General features: G+C 41.8%; 1 protein-coding gene across 31 annotated transcripts in view; it reads left to right on the top strand.

Moving 5' to 3' along the window:
* Nucleotides 1–19,156, top strand: part of DGKI (diacylglycerol kinase iota) — a 459,668-nt gene that overhangs the window by 74,791 nt on the left and 365,721 nt on the right. The window lies entirely within an intron of this gene.

Here is a 19,156-nt window from a genome sequence, read left to right as displayed (position 1 = left end):
CACATTAACATAAGGAGAATAGTGGGTGCAACTTTATTATCCTCATTCACATAAAGATGGACATTTTAATTTTTTTTTAACAGTAGGAAAAAAGAACCTTCTGAGTTGATTTGGTATAGTGGAAATTGCATGGAAATGTTTAGCTTCCTCTGTTTTCACAAACATGTAACCTTCTAAGAAAATCTCTCTTTGACCTATTTCAAAGTTTGATTTTTTTTTTTTTTAAACAGTTTGGAAAATAGGAAATAACATGAATTTCCCCTTTTCCAACAGTGAAAATGTTTTTAATATACCTTTTCATGTTGCTCTGATTATGATTGTAACTTTTTTATTCAATCCTGAATCTGTTAGATTTTAACATTATATAAAATTATAAAACACTGGCCAAAATTAGTCACCCAGGAAATAGTATAAGGGACCCCGTTAAGAAAGTAAGTTTAAGTGACTGAAAAAGTTTGGTGACATCTCACTGAGGCGGACTTGCTTATTTGTTTGTTAACCTCAGAAGTATTACCATACATAATGTCTATGGGTTTAGATATATGATTTTTCTCGCCTTCTAGACATCCACCTTGTTGTGATAGAAGGAACATGGATTTAGAGTCAGGCAGCCTTGGATCTCAATCACTTTACTCCTTCTGTGGCCCTTAGCAGGCTATATAGCCTCTGTGTGCCTCAGTCTCCTCATCCATAAAATGAAAATAATGTCTACAGGTTAGTATTGTAACAAGGGATCATTCAGATTAACTTTGGAAAAGCTTTCTCCTATGAAGCATTCGGAAAACATTAGTTTCTTTCTTTTCTTTTCTTCTTCTTCTTTTTTTTTTTGTAGTTTGGTTTTTATTATTGGCTTGGTTTTCTTTCTAGGCCTTGGGTTCTCCTTCACTTTATGTAGAATATGATCTTCTTGCAGTAGATAGATTTGAATCCTGCCAACAGAATTTTTCTGAATTGGCTTGTTGTCTTTCTTTATTTACCAATAGCTGCCTATTTGGTTCAGCTCCCTGATCCACATCCTGTCTCTCAATTCCTGTGTGCCCTCACAGATCTATTAAAGCATCCTGAGAGGAGGGTCCCTCAGGGTCACCGGGTTTCAGGGCTCCAGCTTTTCCTGGGGATCAGAATACCCCTTCAGGGGCCAACACTCTAAGGCAGTGATATGTTTCTCTGGCCAAGCGCCTGATAGTATCTTCTTGACAAGTTCACTATTTATTCCCCCTTACTGGTGTGAGGGTTTTCCCAAAGTGTTCTGTCTTTGCAGAGTTTTTCCTACCCTTCTGTGCTATAAATGTGGTACTATTTTATGCATTTGTTTTTGCTAATATGAAATAAATCCCATTATAAATAATTCCAAGGATTTTGCAGATGATTTCACGGTTCAGAATAAGAGGACTGTTCCGTGAATCATGGAGCCGCTTTGGTACACAGTTTGTAGAAGTGAAATGTGGTGTAATGTAATTGACCCATGGGTCCCTTCTCGTACAGTGTCACTTGCTGAGAAGTAAGCAGAAAAGGCAGTGGATTCCTGCATCTGGCAATTCACCCCCATCCTGCACCAGTAACTCATAGAGCAGCTTATTCCATTGTGACACTGACTCACCCTTCCTCCCTCCACCCCCATTGTCTAGTTCTGATGTGTTCTGTCCCCACTCATTCTAGGGTCACACTGACTTATACCTTCTTCATCCTAAGTGGGGAAGAAAGCTTGTCTGTGTTGATGAAAGTACGAAAATAGAAATGCCATAACTTTTAATGCAAACAATATATGTTTGTTGAATGTATGAATACAACAATTTGGAATAACTGCTGACAGTGTTTCCAAATATTTTGGGTCTATTTAAGTAAAGAGACATGAATAATTTGAAACTGGCATTCTTTTTCTTCTTCTTTTTTTTTATGAATTAGCAATACATGTGATGAAACCTTCAAAACAAATTCTCATAGTTAAGAGTGGTTGCCTTTAGTGAGCAGGATGGGGAACAGATCTGGGGGCTTAGGCCATTCACTGTAAACCATTTGCAGGCTTTCTTTTTTCTAACCAGATGTATGTATTACTTTAATATTTTCTGATACCTCCCTTAAGTAGGCCCAGTCCAGTTTAAGTGCGATCTCTTGAGTGCCTTGTGTCGGACACTGTGCCGGTCACCCAGGGCTCTGGGGTGAATCAGGAGTAGCTCTTGCATGTGAATTCACAGTCTAGTTGGGGAGACAGGACAGACCAAAAGCAGATGATATTTAAATAATATGATGCTGCCTAAGAGAGAGGTAGCCATGGAGTTAAGTATCTTCCTCTCCATTTTATTCGGCCTTTTGTTTTAAAATTCTACCTTTATGATGTGTGTATTTCAACGGAGTTATGTGTCATAATTTTGGATTTAGTGGAAAAAGAACAGATGAGATTTTCTTGTTACCTTAATTTTCCCAACATGGAAGATTCGGGAATGAAGAAGGAGACTGCAAAGAGTGAGGCCTAAAAACCAGTCATGATTTTTATTTTGCTACTTTCTTTACGGACACGAATGCACACAGTGTAGAGCAGCCTTAACTCTGAATTGGAACAAGGTCGTGTAAGTGCCAGGACGTTATTTCCAGAAGCCCACAGCTGCCAATTCCCACACCCAGTGATTTCCACTGCCTTTTAATGATTCTGGAATTCCCAAGAACAGTGTCATCTTATTAGAAGGTATTTCCCAGTTCGAATTGGAGACAGACCAACCATCCCTCACAGGCTGAGTCCTTCTGGTTTTACTGCCAAAGCTTCCAGACTCACCCAGGGTCTGTTAGACATATTTGAATGAATCTGTCACATTGTTCAGTAGTTAATGAGGCCGTCCATGAAGACCCTAGTGGCATCACTTTGTTTACCAACAATTGTATCAAGTCATGATGATTTTTTTAAATGTCATTGAAACATATCATTAAAATATTGTGGAGATAAAGATGCATGTTTATTGGTATCTGTCTATTCCTTTCTCTTGTTTAAGAGAGAATTTACTTAAATGTGTACAAAACTGCTTTCTGGCATACTTAATTTTATGGGTTTGTGATTTCCACATCATTAAAAGTATCTGGAATACCTATGATGCAATGTGACTCTTGTTTCCACTAACTAGTAGGTAAATGCTGTGTTAGAGATTTTAAGAAAGTTGGCCAGGCACAGTGGCTCATACCCGTAGTCCCAGCACTTTGGGAGGCTGAAGCGGGTGGATCACCTGAGGTCAGGATTTTGAGACCAGCCTGGCCAACATCTGTCTCTATTAAAAATACAAAAATCAGCTGGGCATGGTGGCACACACCTGTGATCCTAGCTACTCAGGAGGCTGAGGCAGGAGAATCACTTGAACCCAGGAGGCGGAGGTTGCAGTGAACTGAGATCGCACCACTGCACTTCAGCTTAGGTGACAGAGGCGAGACTCCATCTCAAAATAAATAAACAAATAAATAAAAATAAATAAATAAAGTATGAATATAATTGCAAAGATAAAACATAAACCCAGATTGGGAATAAGAAGCAGAATTATACCAAAATGGAAGCTGACGATCACGCAGATTCACTCTTTATTTACTCATTCAAGGCTTGCCTCACATACCATAGATAAAGCAGGTAACTCTTTCTGATTTTTTGGTTCACTTCAAGACTATATGATATTGAGATTTTAAATAAATAAGCTAAAAAGGTCCTAAAATGTTTTATTAAAACCCACAGAGTATAATTTATTGATTTTTATAAAACTAATTCTTTTTTTTTTTTTCTATTTTCCTTGTAAGTTCTGGGATACATGTGTAGAATGTACAGGTTTGTTACATAGGTATACGTGTGCCATGGTGGTTTGCTGCACCTATCAACCCGTCATTTAGGTTTTAAGCCCCGTATGCATTGTCCTAATACCCTCCCTCCCCTGCCCCCGACTCCCAGACAGGCCCTGGTGTGTGATATTCCCCTCCTTGTGTCCATGTGTTCTCCTTGTTTCACTCCCACTTATGAGTGAGAACATGCAGTGTTTGGTTTTCTGTTCCTGTGTCAGTTTGCTGAGAATGATGGCTTCCAGCTTCCTCCATGTCCCTGCAAAGCACATCTCATTCTTTTTTATGGCTGCATAGTATTCCATGGTATATATGTGCCACATTCTCTTTATCCAGTCTATCACTGATGGGCATTTTGGTTGGTTCTAAGTCTTTGCTATTGTAAATAGTGCTATGGTAAACATATATGTGCATGTGTCTTTATAGAACAATGATTTATAATCCTTTGGGTATATACCCAGTAATGGGATTGCTGGGTCCAATGGTATTTCTGGTTCTAGATCCTTGAGGAATCGCCACACCGTCTTCTACAATGGTTGAACTGATTTATACTCCCACCAGCATTGTAAAAGTGTTCCCATTTCTCCACAGCCTTGCCAGCATCTATTGTTTCCTGACTTTTTAACAATTGCTATTCTGACTGGCATGCGATAGTATCTCATTGTGGTTTTGATTTGCATTTCTCTAATGACCGGTGATGATGAGCTTTTTTTCATGTTTGTTGGCTGCATAAATGTCTTCTTTTGAGAAGTGTCTGTTCATATCCTTTGCCTACTTTTTGATGGGGTTGTTTGTTTTTTTCTTGTAAATTTGTTTAAGTTCCTTGTAGATTCTGGATACTAGACCTTTGTCAAATGAGTAGATTGCAAAAATTTTCTCCCATTCTGTGGGTCGCCTGTACACTCTGATGGTAGTTTCTTTTGCTGTGCAGAAGCTCTTTAGTTTAATTAGATCCATTTGTCAATTTTGGCTTTTGTTGCAATTGCTTTTAGTGACAAAACTAATTCTTAATTGTTATCACTCAGTGAATGGTACTAGTTTGATCTTCCCTTGCTGATTAATCCAGTTCTTTCCCATTCCATTGAAACCCATTTCTTTGACTCAGATAGCTTTCCCTTTAGTTCCAAATTTTCAGGGACATTTAGCACCAAACTCTTCTTACAGAACTTTACCCTCAACCGCCATTGCTGGATCTGCTACAGTCAGAGTTGATCTATCGAGTCTAACATGTCCTGGCTGCTTTTGCATTTTCTCCCATGTCTCTCTTGGGTGTCGCAAAAGCGGCAAGGGATTATTATCATGTAGTAGGGCTCCGTAATCAGAATGCGAAATCCCTATGCATAAATACTGTCTTTTCTCAGAATTTCCTGACCCACTTTCTATTTTTTGAGAAGACAAAATTGACTTTTTTTTCTGACTTCTTCAGAAATCTCTTATAGTGACTGGTATTTTCATCTGCTGGCACCTCTGACAATGACTATTACAACGTGCCTCAGAATACAGAGTGCTAACACCTCAGCTTCTAAAAGAAATGCTTCCTCTGCAAGAATCTGTTTCTCTGATGAAGCTGCCATATAGACCATTGAATAGGAACTGCGGAAGACTCCAGAACACAATTTGATAGCCATTCAGCCAGGCGGCTGCAAGTTTTTTTCTTCCCGAGTGTGAAGGAGGCAGCCCAAAGAAGGTTGGCTTTGCAGGAGGAAGGCAAGGATACAGGGAAAAAGGGGCCAGAGAAGGGCAGGATGGGCCAAAGATTCAGGGCACCTTATGTAATGAGGCACAGTGTGATTCTGCCCGGGGTCTGTGCGTGCATGCAGTCGGGTTGCCTCCCTTTCCCCTGGAAATGTGCCCTCTGCTTACTTTTTGTTTGGTTTTAAAGCAGCTGGAAAGGATATTTTTTGCTCAGAATTGGTGCTTAGCTTTTGCAGAAGCTGCTTCTTGAGAGTCGTCTCTTGTCATCCCTCTGGGTTTTAGCTCAGTGTGACGAAGCTATTTAAAATATGTGTGTTTTTAAATGATTCTAAAAATAAAGTATTCACATTGTTATGCCTCACTCCGTCCCTACTATTGAGTCCTGCTCCCCTGACAGCAACTTTCCATTTCTCTATCTTATCCTTCTGGTATTTATTTACATCCGCGTTTCTAAATACTATGTTTATGCTATGATAATTTGGTTTGCCGATTGTAGACATTATCTATTAGGTTGGTGCAAAAGTAATTTCGGTTTTGCCAAGTTGATAGTATTAGGTCGGTACCTAATACTATCATCTTTCTATGAGATGGTACCATTTTAGATGAACATCTTGTGTCCACTTAACATACTCCCTCTTTCTGTAGCTTCCTTATATATGTACATCAAAGTTCTTGGTTAGATTAATGATCAGATTATTTGTTTTTTTTGTTTGTTTTGTAGGGAAAGGATCTTGCTATGTTGCCCAGTCTGGTCTTGGAGTCCTGGCTTCAGTGATTCTTCTGCCTCCCATACTGGAATATTATGTAATATTTTAAACAATAGCTCACCTTTATTATGTATTTTCTGGGTGAAAGAAAGAAGAGCTTTAGACATGTATTAACTAATCTTCATAGCAACCATATAAAGCAGATACTGTCATTCTTTCTGTTTTGCAGATATGGACATTGAGACCTGGGTTAACTAACTTTCCAAAGTCATATAGGTAGTAGTTGGTGGAGCCAGATTTCAAACCAAAGTAAATCAGGCTCCAGAGTCTACTTTTAACCACTACACTTTTTAAATGATTAAGGTTTTATAAATACTATTCAGAGTGGAGCCACATGTATACTATTATCTCTTCTCCCTCTTCTCTTCTCTTCTCTTCTCTTCTCTTCTCTTCTCTTCTCTTCTCTTCTCTACTCTTCTCTTCTGGAACTCTTACTAGATGGAAGTTGTATGTCCTGAATTTATCCTCTAATTTTCTTTTTTCTTTTTTTTTTTTTTTTGAGACGGAGTCTCGCTCTGTCACCCAGGCTGGAGTGCAGTGGCCGGATCTCAGCTCACTGCAAGCTCCGCCTCCTGGGTTTAAGCCATTCTCCTGCCTCAGCCTCCCGAGTAGCTGGGACTACAGGCGCCCGCCACAACGCCCAGCTAATTTTTTATATTTTTAGTAGAGACAGGGTTTCACCGTGTTAGCCAGGATGGTCTCGATCTCCTGACCTCGTGATCCGCCCGTCTCGGCCTCCCAAAGTGCTGGGATTACAAGCCTGAGCCACCGCGCCCGGCCATATCCTCTAATTTTCTTACCTTTATCTCTTCATTACCTTTGACCTACATTCTGGGAGATTGCTTTATCTTTTAACTCTTACCAAAGAGTTGTTTTTCCCCTGTGACACTTTAAAATCTCAGTAGCTGTTTCTTATTTTTGTCATGTTCTTTTATTTTTCAGTTCTTTCTTCCTATTGAGTACTTTCGCCCTGTCTTTCATATTGGTAGCTTTCCTGCAATGGCAGGAGATCTGCAGCCATCAGGTCACATACGTGAACAAGGCTCTGAAGAGCTGACAGGATACCTTCTGTGGGTGGCCCAGGCTCTTCTGGTAGTGGCCCCCCATCAGGTCACATACATGAACAAGGCTCTGAAGAGCTGACAGGACACCTTCTGTGGGTGGCCCAGGCTCTTCTGATAGTGGCCCCCCGCTGCAGAGTGGTCTAGGATCACAGATCTGTACAGTTGGAGGATCCTCAGATGTTAACATCTGGAAGCTTTTCCCATGGGCTGGCCAGAATCTCCAGAATAGAACCACCCAGACTTGTTCCTGGGGCTACACACCTGCTGCAGGTGTTATGGGAGCCAAGTTTGGAGCAGGAAACAGAAAGATCTCATTGTGAGTGTGGACTTCCACTCCATTCTCCATTTTCAGACTCACATTTACCCATGCACCACCCTCACCACTCTGCAAGCCCTCCCTATTTGAGTCTCTAGTTCCTGAGGATCCCTCTTTCAATTTCTCCTCTCCTGCCTTAGGTGTGCTGAGTGGGAAGGAGGAGATAAGGAAGATTCTCTCTGCCCTGGAGGAAGTCCATGACACTTCCAATTCCTCCTCCAATTCCTCAGCTTTTCTGAGGGGCTCCATGCAAATTGGCTTGTCTTTTCTTGGTTTTGCTCTTTGAGAGTTGTAGCTTTCTTTGTGCTAATAGGTTAGTAATAACTTGTCAATTCACTTTCCATCTTCTAGAAGACTGTTAACATTTATTTCTACCTCTCCATTTCTCTGTGTCCTTGTGGAACTTTACTTTTTTAAAAAACTTAATTACTTTCATTATGTTGGAGGTTGGGAAGAGAGTAGAGATGAACATCATGTTGACACAACCATCTTTAATGGAAGTCTGATTATATCACTATTGGAAATGTTTGTTTCTTAGAGTTTGCTTCATTTTCCCGTTAGACTGTAGAATCCCATAATATTTGTCTCAGAATAACCTGAGGGTTCACTTTTCGTTCTATTTGAGCTTTGCTGGTGTATACCTTTCTTCATTTCCTTACAAGTCCTGAATAATCTTGTTCTAGCTCTTTTCTCCTCTTATCTTCATCTGTAAATGAAAGGGGCTGAGAGTTGGTTTCAAGCAGGAACTAGATCTGACATTTAGGAAATCTCCTGTTCAAGTAGCTTCTCTTGGCCTTTTCCTTTCAGTGGTATTTCCTGAAAACCTGACTTGCCATACTGATTTAAATGCCTGATACCAGTGTAAGGTATAGATGTGACTTCTCCTAGGAAAATAGATAAAGCTTTGGGGGTGAAATTGACAACAGAGTGTATCTCCTTTCTCTCTTTAGCCAGTGGGAAGGTTGGGTGACTTGGGGCTGTGGTCTTCCAGGAGGCCTCCATATGGTGTGCTGCCTGTCCTTAGAGTCCATCCAGACCTGAGGGCTACTTAGCTGAATTTTTTAGTAAATGATGTGGGATTCAGTTGCATCATCTCTATGAAGACTCTCATGTTGACTTATCATTACATAGGGCTGATGGTGGCAGTGGTTCTACATCTTGACAAGTGAACGCTTTCTGCAGGAAGGCTCTTTGGAAGACTGTCACATCACAGACAAGACAAGGAATATCATTAGTGAGGTCATTTTAAAATTCTCAGATCTTGGACTTGCTCTGGGCAGTGACTTTGCCAGCAAGTTGGAAGAGGGCACCAAAAGTATGCTCATCAAATTTGTGGCAGACACAAAACTGGAAAGGATGGCCAATGTAATCGATGACAAAAATATGTCTCAAAATGATGTGGATATGCTGGAATGCTAGGTTAAAAATAACACAATGACATTTCAAAGGGATAAATGTAAAATCTTATTTTGGAATAAAAAAATCAATGATACATAATGGTGGGAGAAAAAACTCTACTGGCAGTAGTTCTGGTAGAAAAAGACACTGAAGTTTTATTTGACTAAAAGCTCAATATAAGCCACTAAATCTGACTGAGGCAACTAAAAAGCTGCATTAATGGAATGTTAATGTATTGAACTCAGGAAGTAACACCCGTCTTCAATGGTTGGACCGCACCTGGTGCCTCATGTTTGCCCAGAGAAGGGCAATTAGCAGGTGCCTGATGGTCTGGAAGCATGTCTCAGGAGAAACCATGGAAGAAACTGAGTATATTTAGATGGAAAAGAAAACTGTCTTTTCCTTATTAACTGTGAAACTTAGGCAAGTTACCCAGAAGCCCCTGTAGCCTCTTGGATAAAATGTGGAAGGGGACCATTTCTCTGTGGTATAGGTAGGGGTAGAAAGCAGGAAGTACTGGATAAAGAGATTGGAGAGGTAGGAGGTGGGGATGGGACTGAGAACATATTCATAGCTCAGGATAAGGCATTCACGGTTTATCCTGAGCTGCAGGAAAATAATATGGGCACTGTATGATCTTTCAAATCAGGACATTCAGAGTGAAAGCCAGGTTTATTCAATACAACAGGACAAAAGGTACAAACCAGGGCTGTTTCAAGTACCCTAGACAAACCAGGAGGAAAGGCCATACTGCCGAAGAGCACTGTCAGTAGAGGACATCTGCCTTTTGGGGTGGTGAGTGGCCTGCCTTTGGAGGCATCTAAGCAGGACTTGAATGAACTTCTTTTTTTTTTTTTTTTTTTTTTTTTTTTTTGAGACGGAGTCTCGCTCTGTCGCCCGGGCTGGAGTGCAGTCGCTGGATCTCAGATCACTGCAAGCTCCGCCTCCCGGGTTTACGCCATTCTCCTGCCTCAGCCTCCTGAGTAGCTGGGACTACAGGACTACAGGCGCCCGCCACCTCTCCCGGCTAGTTTTTTGGTTTTTTTTAGTAGAGACGGGGTTTCACCGTGTTAGCCAGGATGGTCTCAATCTCCTGACCTCATGATCCACCCGTCTCGGCCTCCCAAAGTGCTGGGATTTTGAATGAACTTCTCTTGTGGACTAGCACAAGAGAAGTTGGGTGGAAATGAACGAAATGAACTTTCAGATCCTTATTAAGTACTGCTACAAAGGATGCTATGTTTTGGGGATATATGAAACAAGTTAAACAGGAGCCATCCTGGCTCTCTGCAAATTCTTTTAGATGTGTATATTTGGCAAAAAGAGGGCAGAAAAAGGAACTCTGACCCTTTCTCAATGTAGAACTTCCTTCTGAAGGATGAAATTAACTTAAAGGTACAGAATCTGTTCACCTGGAGCAATAATTCTGGTGTGCTCTGGAAGCTTTTTAAAAACATGGCTTCCCAGGGGGCCACCCTGGACTTAAAGAGTCAGAGGAGGGGAGGGGCACTTTAAGGAATATGGTCTGTCCTAGGGCAACACCGTTCACATCTAGGGTGAGCATCCACTTACTGCATATTTATTAAATATTTGCGGGCTCTGTGCCTGGATCTGTGATAGCATCTGATCTAAGTCAGTGTAGGAGCCATCACTTGACACTTTTAATGGCTTAAAATAAACGTCGTGACAATAGCAAACACTGAGCAAATGCCAAAGCAGGTAGACAATCTGTCCCTTATTTAGTGGTCTGTTTTTCAGGCCTAGACTACCTTATCCTTACTGGTTAGAAGTATTATAGCCTGCTTTGCTAGTTATTACGAGAGACTGAAAATTGCTCTATGTGGAGGGTGAGGTCTTATTGGAGACTTGGAGCAGACAGGCATGGCCTGAAATTCTCTCTGGATGAGGAAGGTGTAAGGAAACACTGGCCTGAGCTACATGAGTCATCTTTTTAGGCCAGATGAATTACATTCTAGGTACAGAGAGAAGCTATTAAATTACTGTTTAGAATCTTTGGAGAATCATGGATAATAAATCGGACAGGAGCTGGAAAGCTGAGATAGGCAAACATTTTCTAGGTTTTCAAAAATGAGAATACTGTGGATTTCACACACTGTAGATGAGAGAATCTGACATCATTTCCATAAAACATTCTTGAACAGGTTATGAAACAGGCAGTTTGGGAGTCGTTGGACAGGAGATGAGTGATCCCTAAATGCAAACACTGGCCCACTGAGAATGTTAAGCCAAAGCAGCATGATTTCTTTTTGGGAAAATTTAAGTTGCAAAGCCCTAAATAGAGCAAATACAGCGGAGGTGGCATATCTAGGATCCTGCAAGACTTTTGATGTGCACGTCAGTTCACACCCGTAGCTTCCTGGACAAGACTGGTGCATATAAACTGTATAATAGGACCTTCAGATAGTCAGATAGCATCATTCTTGTTTGAATGGCCTCTCCAGTGTTTCACAGGCAGGCAGACATTTGACGGTAGTCATTCTGTTGCCTATAAAAGTTTCCAGCCCTTTCTAGTCCTTACCATACCACTTGAGTGAATGAGTACCTAACCAGAGAGAATTCTCATGTGGGCTCTGTACCTTGGCCCCTGATTTGACACTTTTCATCAGCAGTTTAGATGAGAATAAAGAGAACATGGAAATCAAAATGCTAAGTGATATGAAATTGGGAGGGAAAATGAATACTTTGGATGAGGCCATAAAGTTTTGAACAGATATGAATAGCTGGGCAATGGAGCTAAAGCCTACTGGAATCATTCTTTGTCACTCACTCCACAATATGAAATTCCCTATTTGTCTGGAACAGACTAGGTTCTGAGATCAGGAGATGCACTTGCCATAGCAGGGAGAGCAAGAGGCAGATGTATCCTGTAATACTTTGGTGGAGGTCAGCCCAGGATGCTACAGGAGCACACATGAAATGGATTTCATGAAAGCTTGAGGTGGTTGAGGGCTTGGGGAGAGCTATTGAACCAAGCAAGGAGATCAGATATCTGGGGAAGGTGATATTTGAATGGTTTTGAAAAAAATGAGTTAGCTGTGATCCATGCTGGGGTGAGGGTGTTCCACATTCAGGCAGCAACTATAATGGTGTCATAACCAGGACCTGGGTGTGAGACAACATGGAAAACCAATTTGCAATGCTCATCAATGGCAGAGAACTGGAAGAGAGAGAGGTGTTACATATTTTTCTCACTTTAGTGTTCCCTGCTGCTGGAGTATAGAATGTGAGAAAGACTGTAGGGATACTCTAAAAAGGAGCAGTCGTAACATAAAGGGCATGCTCTTTTATCTCAGAGGCCAGCATTTTCCAAACTTACCTCATCATTAGAATCACTTGGCCCTTGTTACAAATGTTCTCAGGCCACTTTCTTGGAAAATCTGATTTCAGGTGTGTCAGAGTGTGTCCCAGGAATCTATTAAGAAGATTGCTAGTTAAGTTTGGGATATACTCTTATAGACCATGGGGAACTATTGGAGATTTAATATCGGGAATGAATATGGTCATATTGGCATTAAAGTGGGCTGTTCTGGCTACCGTATATGGAATGATTTGAGAGGGGTAAATACTTTTGATAATCTAGGCCAGAAATCATGAGTGCCTTAAAAACATCAGTAATAGTAGACAGCTATTGGCTTGAGAGAGACTGAAGTGGAACCAAGTGGGTTTAATTACTACCTGGACGTAGAAAATGAGGGATGAAGACGAGGTGATTGATGGCACCAGTTTTCAGGCTTGGGCTTCTGGGTGGTGCCATTTATTGGGATAGAATCTTGCTTTGGTCAAGTTGAGTTTAGGCTGCTGGTGAGACATTGAGGTGGAGATATTCAGTAGGCAGATATATGGGTCTGGAGTCTAGGAGAGAAGTTTGCAGGAACATACAGATTTGCGAGCCCACCATCTACTATAGTAGTTAAAGTCTTGGGTAGAACTCAGATTGCTTGGGGAGAATGTTTATATTGAGAGGAACAGATGGCCCACAACAGGAATCTGTGGACTACTCTATGAAAGAAAACTAATGAGGCTTTCAAATGGGAGCCCAAGGGGGAAAATACAGTGAAAGAAGAAGAAAGAGGAGAACATGGTGAAGGGTGTCAAGAGGAAGAGATCGCTGAGTGCTGCTGAGGGGTTCAGGTAAGAAAATAGTCATTAACGATTTCTGTGTACTTTCTATGAGTGAGCACGGCTGTGATTGTTTTACAAGTGTTGCCTCATTTAATCATCACAATAACCAGGTGAGGTAGCCCTTGTTATTTACGTCAAGGAAATATGGCGAAACTGAAGCAGCAGAAGGGGTAAATAACTTGACTAAAGGCACACAGTTGATAAATGCCAGGGCCAAGATTTGAACATAAATGAAAGGATGCCAAAATCCTGTGTGTTGACCACCACAATCACTTGTTAGGAAATGCAGTGGTAAAAAGGCTACAAAGGGCCCGCAGAATTTAACGGGGTAGTCCTTCCTAACCTTGGCTCTGGCATGGTACTGAAGCAAACCACTGCACGGTGGGTTGAAGGCAAAACGAAGAAACAGACAGAAAGGGGAGATGACTTTCCAAAAAGGTGAGTGGCCAGTTAATCAGAGGGTAATATGGACCAACAAGGGATGCTGTTTTAAGATGGGAAATTGTGTTTCAATGCTGAGAGGAAAGAGTAGGTAGAGAGAAATTGGTTTGAGATTCAAGAGAGGAAATTTTGGTTGAATTAAGATCTCTAAGGAGGCATGAGATAACAGAGTCCAGAACAGCCTAAAGGGAATTGCCTGGACTACAGGTGGAAATGTCATCCCTCTGGACCGGAAGGAAGGAGGGATATAACATGAGGAGGCAAGAGGAGGGGAAGGATTATCTCTGTGAAGCAGGATGTCAGGTCTTATTCTGAGGGGTGGCTTGTTGGGTGAAGTGGTATTAGTCGACCTCAGCAGGCCTGTCAAATAACTTTAGCCATCAGCTTCTTTTTGCCAACTGAGATGGTTCCTATTGGACTTCCCCCTTCTGGCTCTCCTTTCTCCTTTTCTCCTCCATTTCTGGAGCCTGTGTAGAACCTTCGTTTTCAAGTGCTGCTTGTTGCTGTCATAAGTGGTGCTTTTCCATTCGGGAACAGAAAAGAAACTCTCCTGATAAAATCCAGTAGACTGGAGTGGGGTGAGGGGAAGGAACAGTGATTACTCTTCTTTCCTTTTATCCCTCAGGGAAGGAAGGGGACGAGGATGGGGTGGAGGGAAGTAGTGAAGGCCACAGAGGTGGGAAGAACCAGGAGGTGGGCTGGAGCAGAGCCAGCATGTTTAGCAAGCAAAGCAGATAAAGATTAGAGTAACCATGACAACAGGCTACTGGCAAAGGCGCTCAGCATTTGGGGAGGAAGGAGGGAGGTGTAATGGCTTAGCTGGGTATAAGCCCAGAGTTTTGGAAAATGCCGTTTCTTCCCGCAGGGCTCTGGGCTGTTAGAGAAATCACCATAGTCACCAACAGTGAGCGCGAGGGAAAGAAAGGAGAGGGCCCGCAGGAAAGATTAGTAGGTGAGGTGGGCTGTGCCGGTTCAAAGAAACAGGGAGTAACTCCTCTGGAGGCACAGAAGAGGATTAGGAGGATTCCACGTTGATTGCCTCAGTCTATCTGTGTGTCTTCTGGGTACATACATTTTTCCATTTAAATATTTTCTCACACTGGTGAGCAAAGGTGCCACAACTAGTATGCATTTTTGTTTCTAGTTTTTCAGGATACCACATTTTTTACTTCTGGACAATGAGGCATGAGAATATCAAGAGAATATCAAGACTCTTTTTTAAATTTTTTTCTGAGGATGCTCAAAGTGTGTGTGAGGCAGGAGGGACGAAGAGAAACAGAGAAAGGGAGAATGAGTTCATATTGGTGTAACCTCTTCACCCAGCCTAGGCCTGTAATTAGTTAAGAGTTTCTTGGAAATCTTTTACCCTTGTTCTATTGCCAACCACTTCTATAGCTGCTTGAGAATCTCTATCAATAAGAATGTAGAGGGGCTGGCCGTGGTGGCTCATGCCTGTAATCCCAGCATTTTGGGAGGCCGAGGTGGGCAGATCACTCTGAAGTCAGGAGTTCGAGACCAGCCTGGTCAACATGGTGAAACCCCGTCTCTACTAAAAATACAAAACTTAGCCCGGCATAGTGGCAGATGCCTGTAATCCCAGCTACTCAGGAGGCTGAGGAAAGAGAATCGATTGAACCTGGGAGGCAGAGGTTGCAGTAAGCCGAGGTCATGCCATCGCACTCCAGCCTGGGGCACAAGAGTGAGACTTCGTCTCAAAAACATAAAGAAAAAAAAGAATTTAGGGCAGCCATAGAAAAGAATGAAATTATGTCATTTGCAGCAAAATGGATGGAGCTGGAGGCCATTATCTCAGTGAACTAAGATAACTAAGTGAACTAAGAAACAGAAAATCAAATATTGCATGTTGTCACTTGTACGTAGGAGCTAAACAGTGGGTAAACATGGACATAAACATGAAAGTAATAGACACTGAGGGCTCCAAAAGCTGGGGGAGTAGGAGAGGGAGGGGGTTGAAAAATTACCTATTGGGTACAATGTTCACTGGGTAATGAGTATACGAGAAGCCCAGTCCCCACCAGTATACAATGTACCCATGTAACAAACATGCACATATATCCCCTGAATCTAAAATAAAATTAAAAAAACTTAAGAAGAATATAGATACTTTGAAAATCTGTGAATATAGTTGTTCCTCTGTGAGTAAGCCCAAAGCACCTATATGGGAAAAGTAAAAAAATGGTATGATTACAGACAAATGGTGCTTTAGGTTTGAGTATCTATCTCCTGATAACACCCAGTGTGATCTTGCCCAAAAAAGTACCAACACTGTTGGGGAAAGACATATCAGACTTTTCCTCAGTCTGATATGTCAGACTGAGATATATGTATGTATGTGTGTGTGTGTGTGTATATATAATTATTATTTTTTTGAGACAGTGTCTTGCTCTGTCACTTAGACTTGAGTGCAGTGGTGCAATCTTGGCTCACTGCAACCTCCACTTCCCAGGTTCAAGTGGTTCTCCTACCTCAGCCTCCCAAGTAGCTGGGATTACAAGCACCCACCACCATGCCCAGCTAATTTTTGTATTTTTAGTAGAGATGGGTTTTCATCGTGTTGGCCAGGCCGGTCTCAAACTCCTGACCTCAAGTGATCCATCCACCTCGGCCTCCCCAAATGCTGGGATTACAGGTGTAAGCCACTGCACATGGCCTCTGAGATATGTTTTTAATATGAAGTGTATCACAAACATGGCTTTGAGAGGAGAGTTCACTCCCTTTCTTTTCTACCAGACTACCACTTCGTTGCCTACAGAAATGGGTGCTGGAGCTACCACTTGGGCCAAGACCTGAGGCTCAGAATAAGCCTCAGGGAGGTGGGAGCCCCATAGCTCACCCGGGGGCTCATGGAACCCCACTGGTTCCATAGGTGTGGGTGTCACAGATATCATTGCTAAGATTTCTCCATTTTGCTTGAGGAGGGGGTAGTAAAGTGGATTCATTTCCATTTCCAAATCTCTTCCAAATAAGCGTGTATAGCCCAATATATTGGAAAAAGAAGGTTCTTTTGTACAAAGGAAACTTAAACCAGGAGATACAGGACTTGAGCTTTGTTCTAAACTGTCACAAGTAGCTGTAAAAAGAAAACATAAAGAAGACTGATTTCCCCAGGGTGCAGAGGAGAACAAGCTCTCTCAAAGTTGGAAAGAGTGTGTGTGAGTCTCCAATTTCGCTGTATGCCTTAAACTACTTTTTAAACATCTACTTCTGCCAGGTGGATATAGTTATCTTGTTCTTCTCAGCCACATTCTAACTCATGAACACATAGATCTGGCCAGCAGTGATGTCAAGTGCCCAGTGCCCTGGGGAACCGGCTTGGCATTGAGATTTTATTGGTTAAGAGAGATTTCCTGAACAAATGTTGAGCTGGTTGCCAGGTTCTGGCTTGAACAATTTTTTTTTTTTTTTTTTTTCTAATAGGAAGTAGAGGTGGAGGGACAGGTGTTGAGGGTCAGATAATGGGTACGGTTTTAGACATTTTGAATATGAGCCATTCCCTTCTAGCGGGTCAGGAGAATGGTCTCTGACAGGGAGCGAATGTTGGGACTCCTTACCATATGGGAGTAGCTGGGGCATGAAAGTGGATGACTTCTAGGGAAATCACATGGAGAAGAAGAGGGGCTGAACACAGAATCCCAGCTAACACCAACGGTTAAGAATGGGAAGATGAGAAGCCTGGGAAGGAGAGGGTGTAGGAAAACTGGATGAATCATACACAAAAGTTAGATGAAGAAAGAGTGGTAAAGAGAAGGAAGTGGTTACCAGTGTCTGTGGCTGAAGAGCAGGACTGAGGAACGCTAAGGGGTTCTGTCTCCATGGGGATGGTATTGCTGACTGTGGAGAGAGATTTTTCCGGAAGTGGGGTGGGGGAAGCCCGAGGACCCAGGCTGAAGAAGTGGATGCAACGTTAAGTGAAGCAGAACACAGAGTTGGTACCCAGGGCACCAGTGGTGCTTTGAAAAGTCAGGGGCAGCTTTCATGCCTTTATTTTGGAAAGGATTAAAAAAAAAAATCCTGGAGAATGTTTACTGAGAAATTCCAGAGAAGAAACAAATACTAAAGGGAGATAGTAAAAAATATAACCAAACAATTATATACTCCAAAACACATCCAAAATATATGGAACCCACATGGTTGAGAGAAGAAGGCAGATAAATATATCTGGGTGAGAAGTTGAAAACTAAATTGTGGGTAGGTATTAGTGGTCCTTGTGTGGTTAGGACTGGTCTTTGGAATGGAAGGGCAAGGGAAATGTGTTGGGCAGTTAGCCTTAGGAACACGGTACTAATCAACTCTTAAATCTACACAATGTAGTCTCTGAGGCAAGTTCATTTTAAAATTGGAACTAAATTTTCTTTTTTAAACCCACAAGTCAAAATACTTAGTCTTTTAGATCGTAGAGATGGATGAAGTTAAATAGCTCTTTAAGAACAGCACTGCATGGAAAATAACTAGGTTTACTAGCTAAGTTTAGCATATAAAGCTCTTTACTGAATGGCTTCTTTGTCAACCCGAGGCTGGAGGAGTTCAGTTCCTTTTTATTTGGTGAATTCCTTAATTGGATTTTGTTTGCCGATCTTACTTTCTCACATTGTAAGATTTTAATAAATCATTATAATCATTCCCTCATGTCTTGCAAAAATAACCTTTCTGACGGTTCCCGAATGACTTTTTTTCCTCTGTGTTTGCATCATGGGATTATTAGTGTAGCTTACAAATGAATCAGAAAAGGGCTGTGCAGCCGAGGGTATATTTCCATCATTTTCTAGGCGTGAACTTGGAGCATGATAACCAGGAGCCTGTGAGGTCACGCTCGTCTGGGAGGGCACAGCAGGTCTTGGCATATTATCTCCTGTCTGGATTATTGATGAGATCCACTGCTTGGAAACAGAAGAGAGATCTCCTATCTGCTTGGTTATTAAAGCCTCTGCAGGAAACAGGTTTATTGGTGATATATGTACACTGGGGCTTCTGTTGCATTCTCAGCTCAGATTCTTTTGTGTCTGTTAACTGTTGATGATTGCATAAGGAAGAACTTCTTATTTTGTTCAACTGAAGTGTTTGGTGAATGTCTGGCTCAAAATATACCTCTCCTAAGAACCTTCCATGACTGACCTTTTGCAAGGCTGAATGACTTGCTTGGTTACCCATTTAGGAAGTGGACCAGGGACCCAAGTCGTTTTCTTTCAATTTTCAGTGTTTTGCAGTTTGCTCTTTGGCTTGTAGATGCCAACACTTAGAGTTTATATAGTCAGTTTCTGCGATCCTGAGATGTAATTTTGTTTTTTTTTTTTTAAATAATTGCAGGTGGTTGTTTCTCCTTCTACAGTTTCTGTTTAGCCTCTTCCTCATCCATTATCCTTCAGGCTGTGTCTGAAGTGGGCATAGGAGAGAGTGCCCTTCCCATGGCCTGCACAATGTTCACAGCCCATTTCCTGTTGATGGCTCTTTTGGAGAAGTTGGGGTTCTCTTGGGGGATTGGCAGTTACAAGATTTTTCAGACGAGACCT

This window comes from Macaca fascicularis, chromosome 3 (assembly GCF_037993035.2).
Source record: "Macaca fascicularis isolate 582-1 chromosome 3, T2T-MFA8v1.1".
Taxonomy (NCBI): Eukaryota; Metazoa; Chordata; class Mammalia; order Primates; family Cercopithecidae; genus Macaca; species Macaca fascicularis.
Note: the sequence above shows the minus strand (reverse complement) of the source record. Positions and strands in the feature narration are given on the sequence as shown.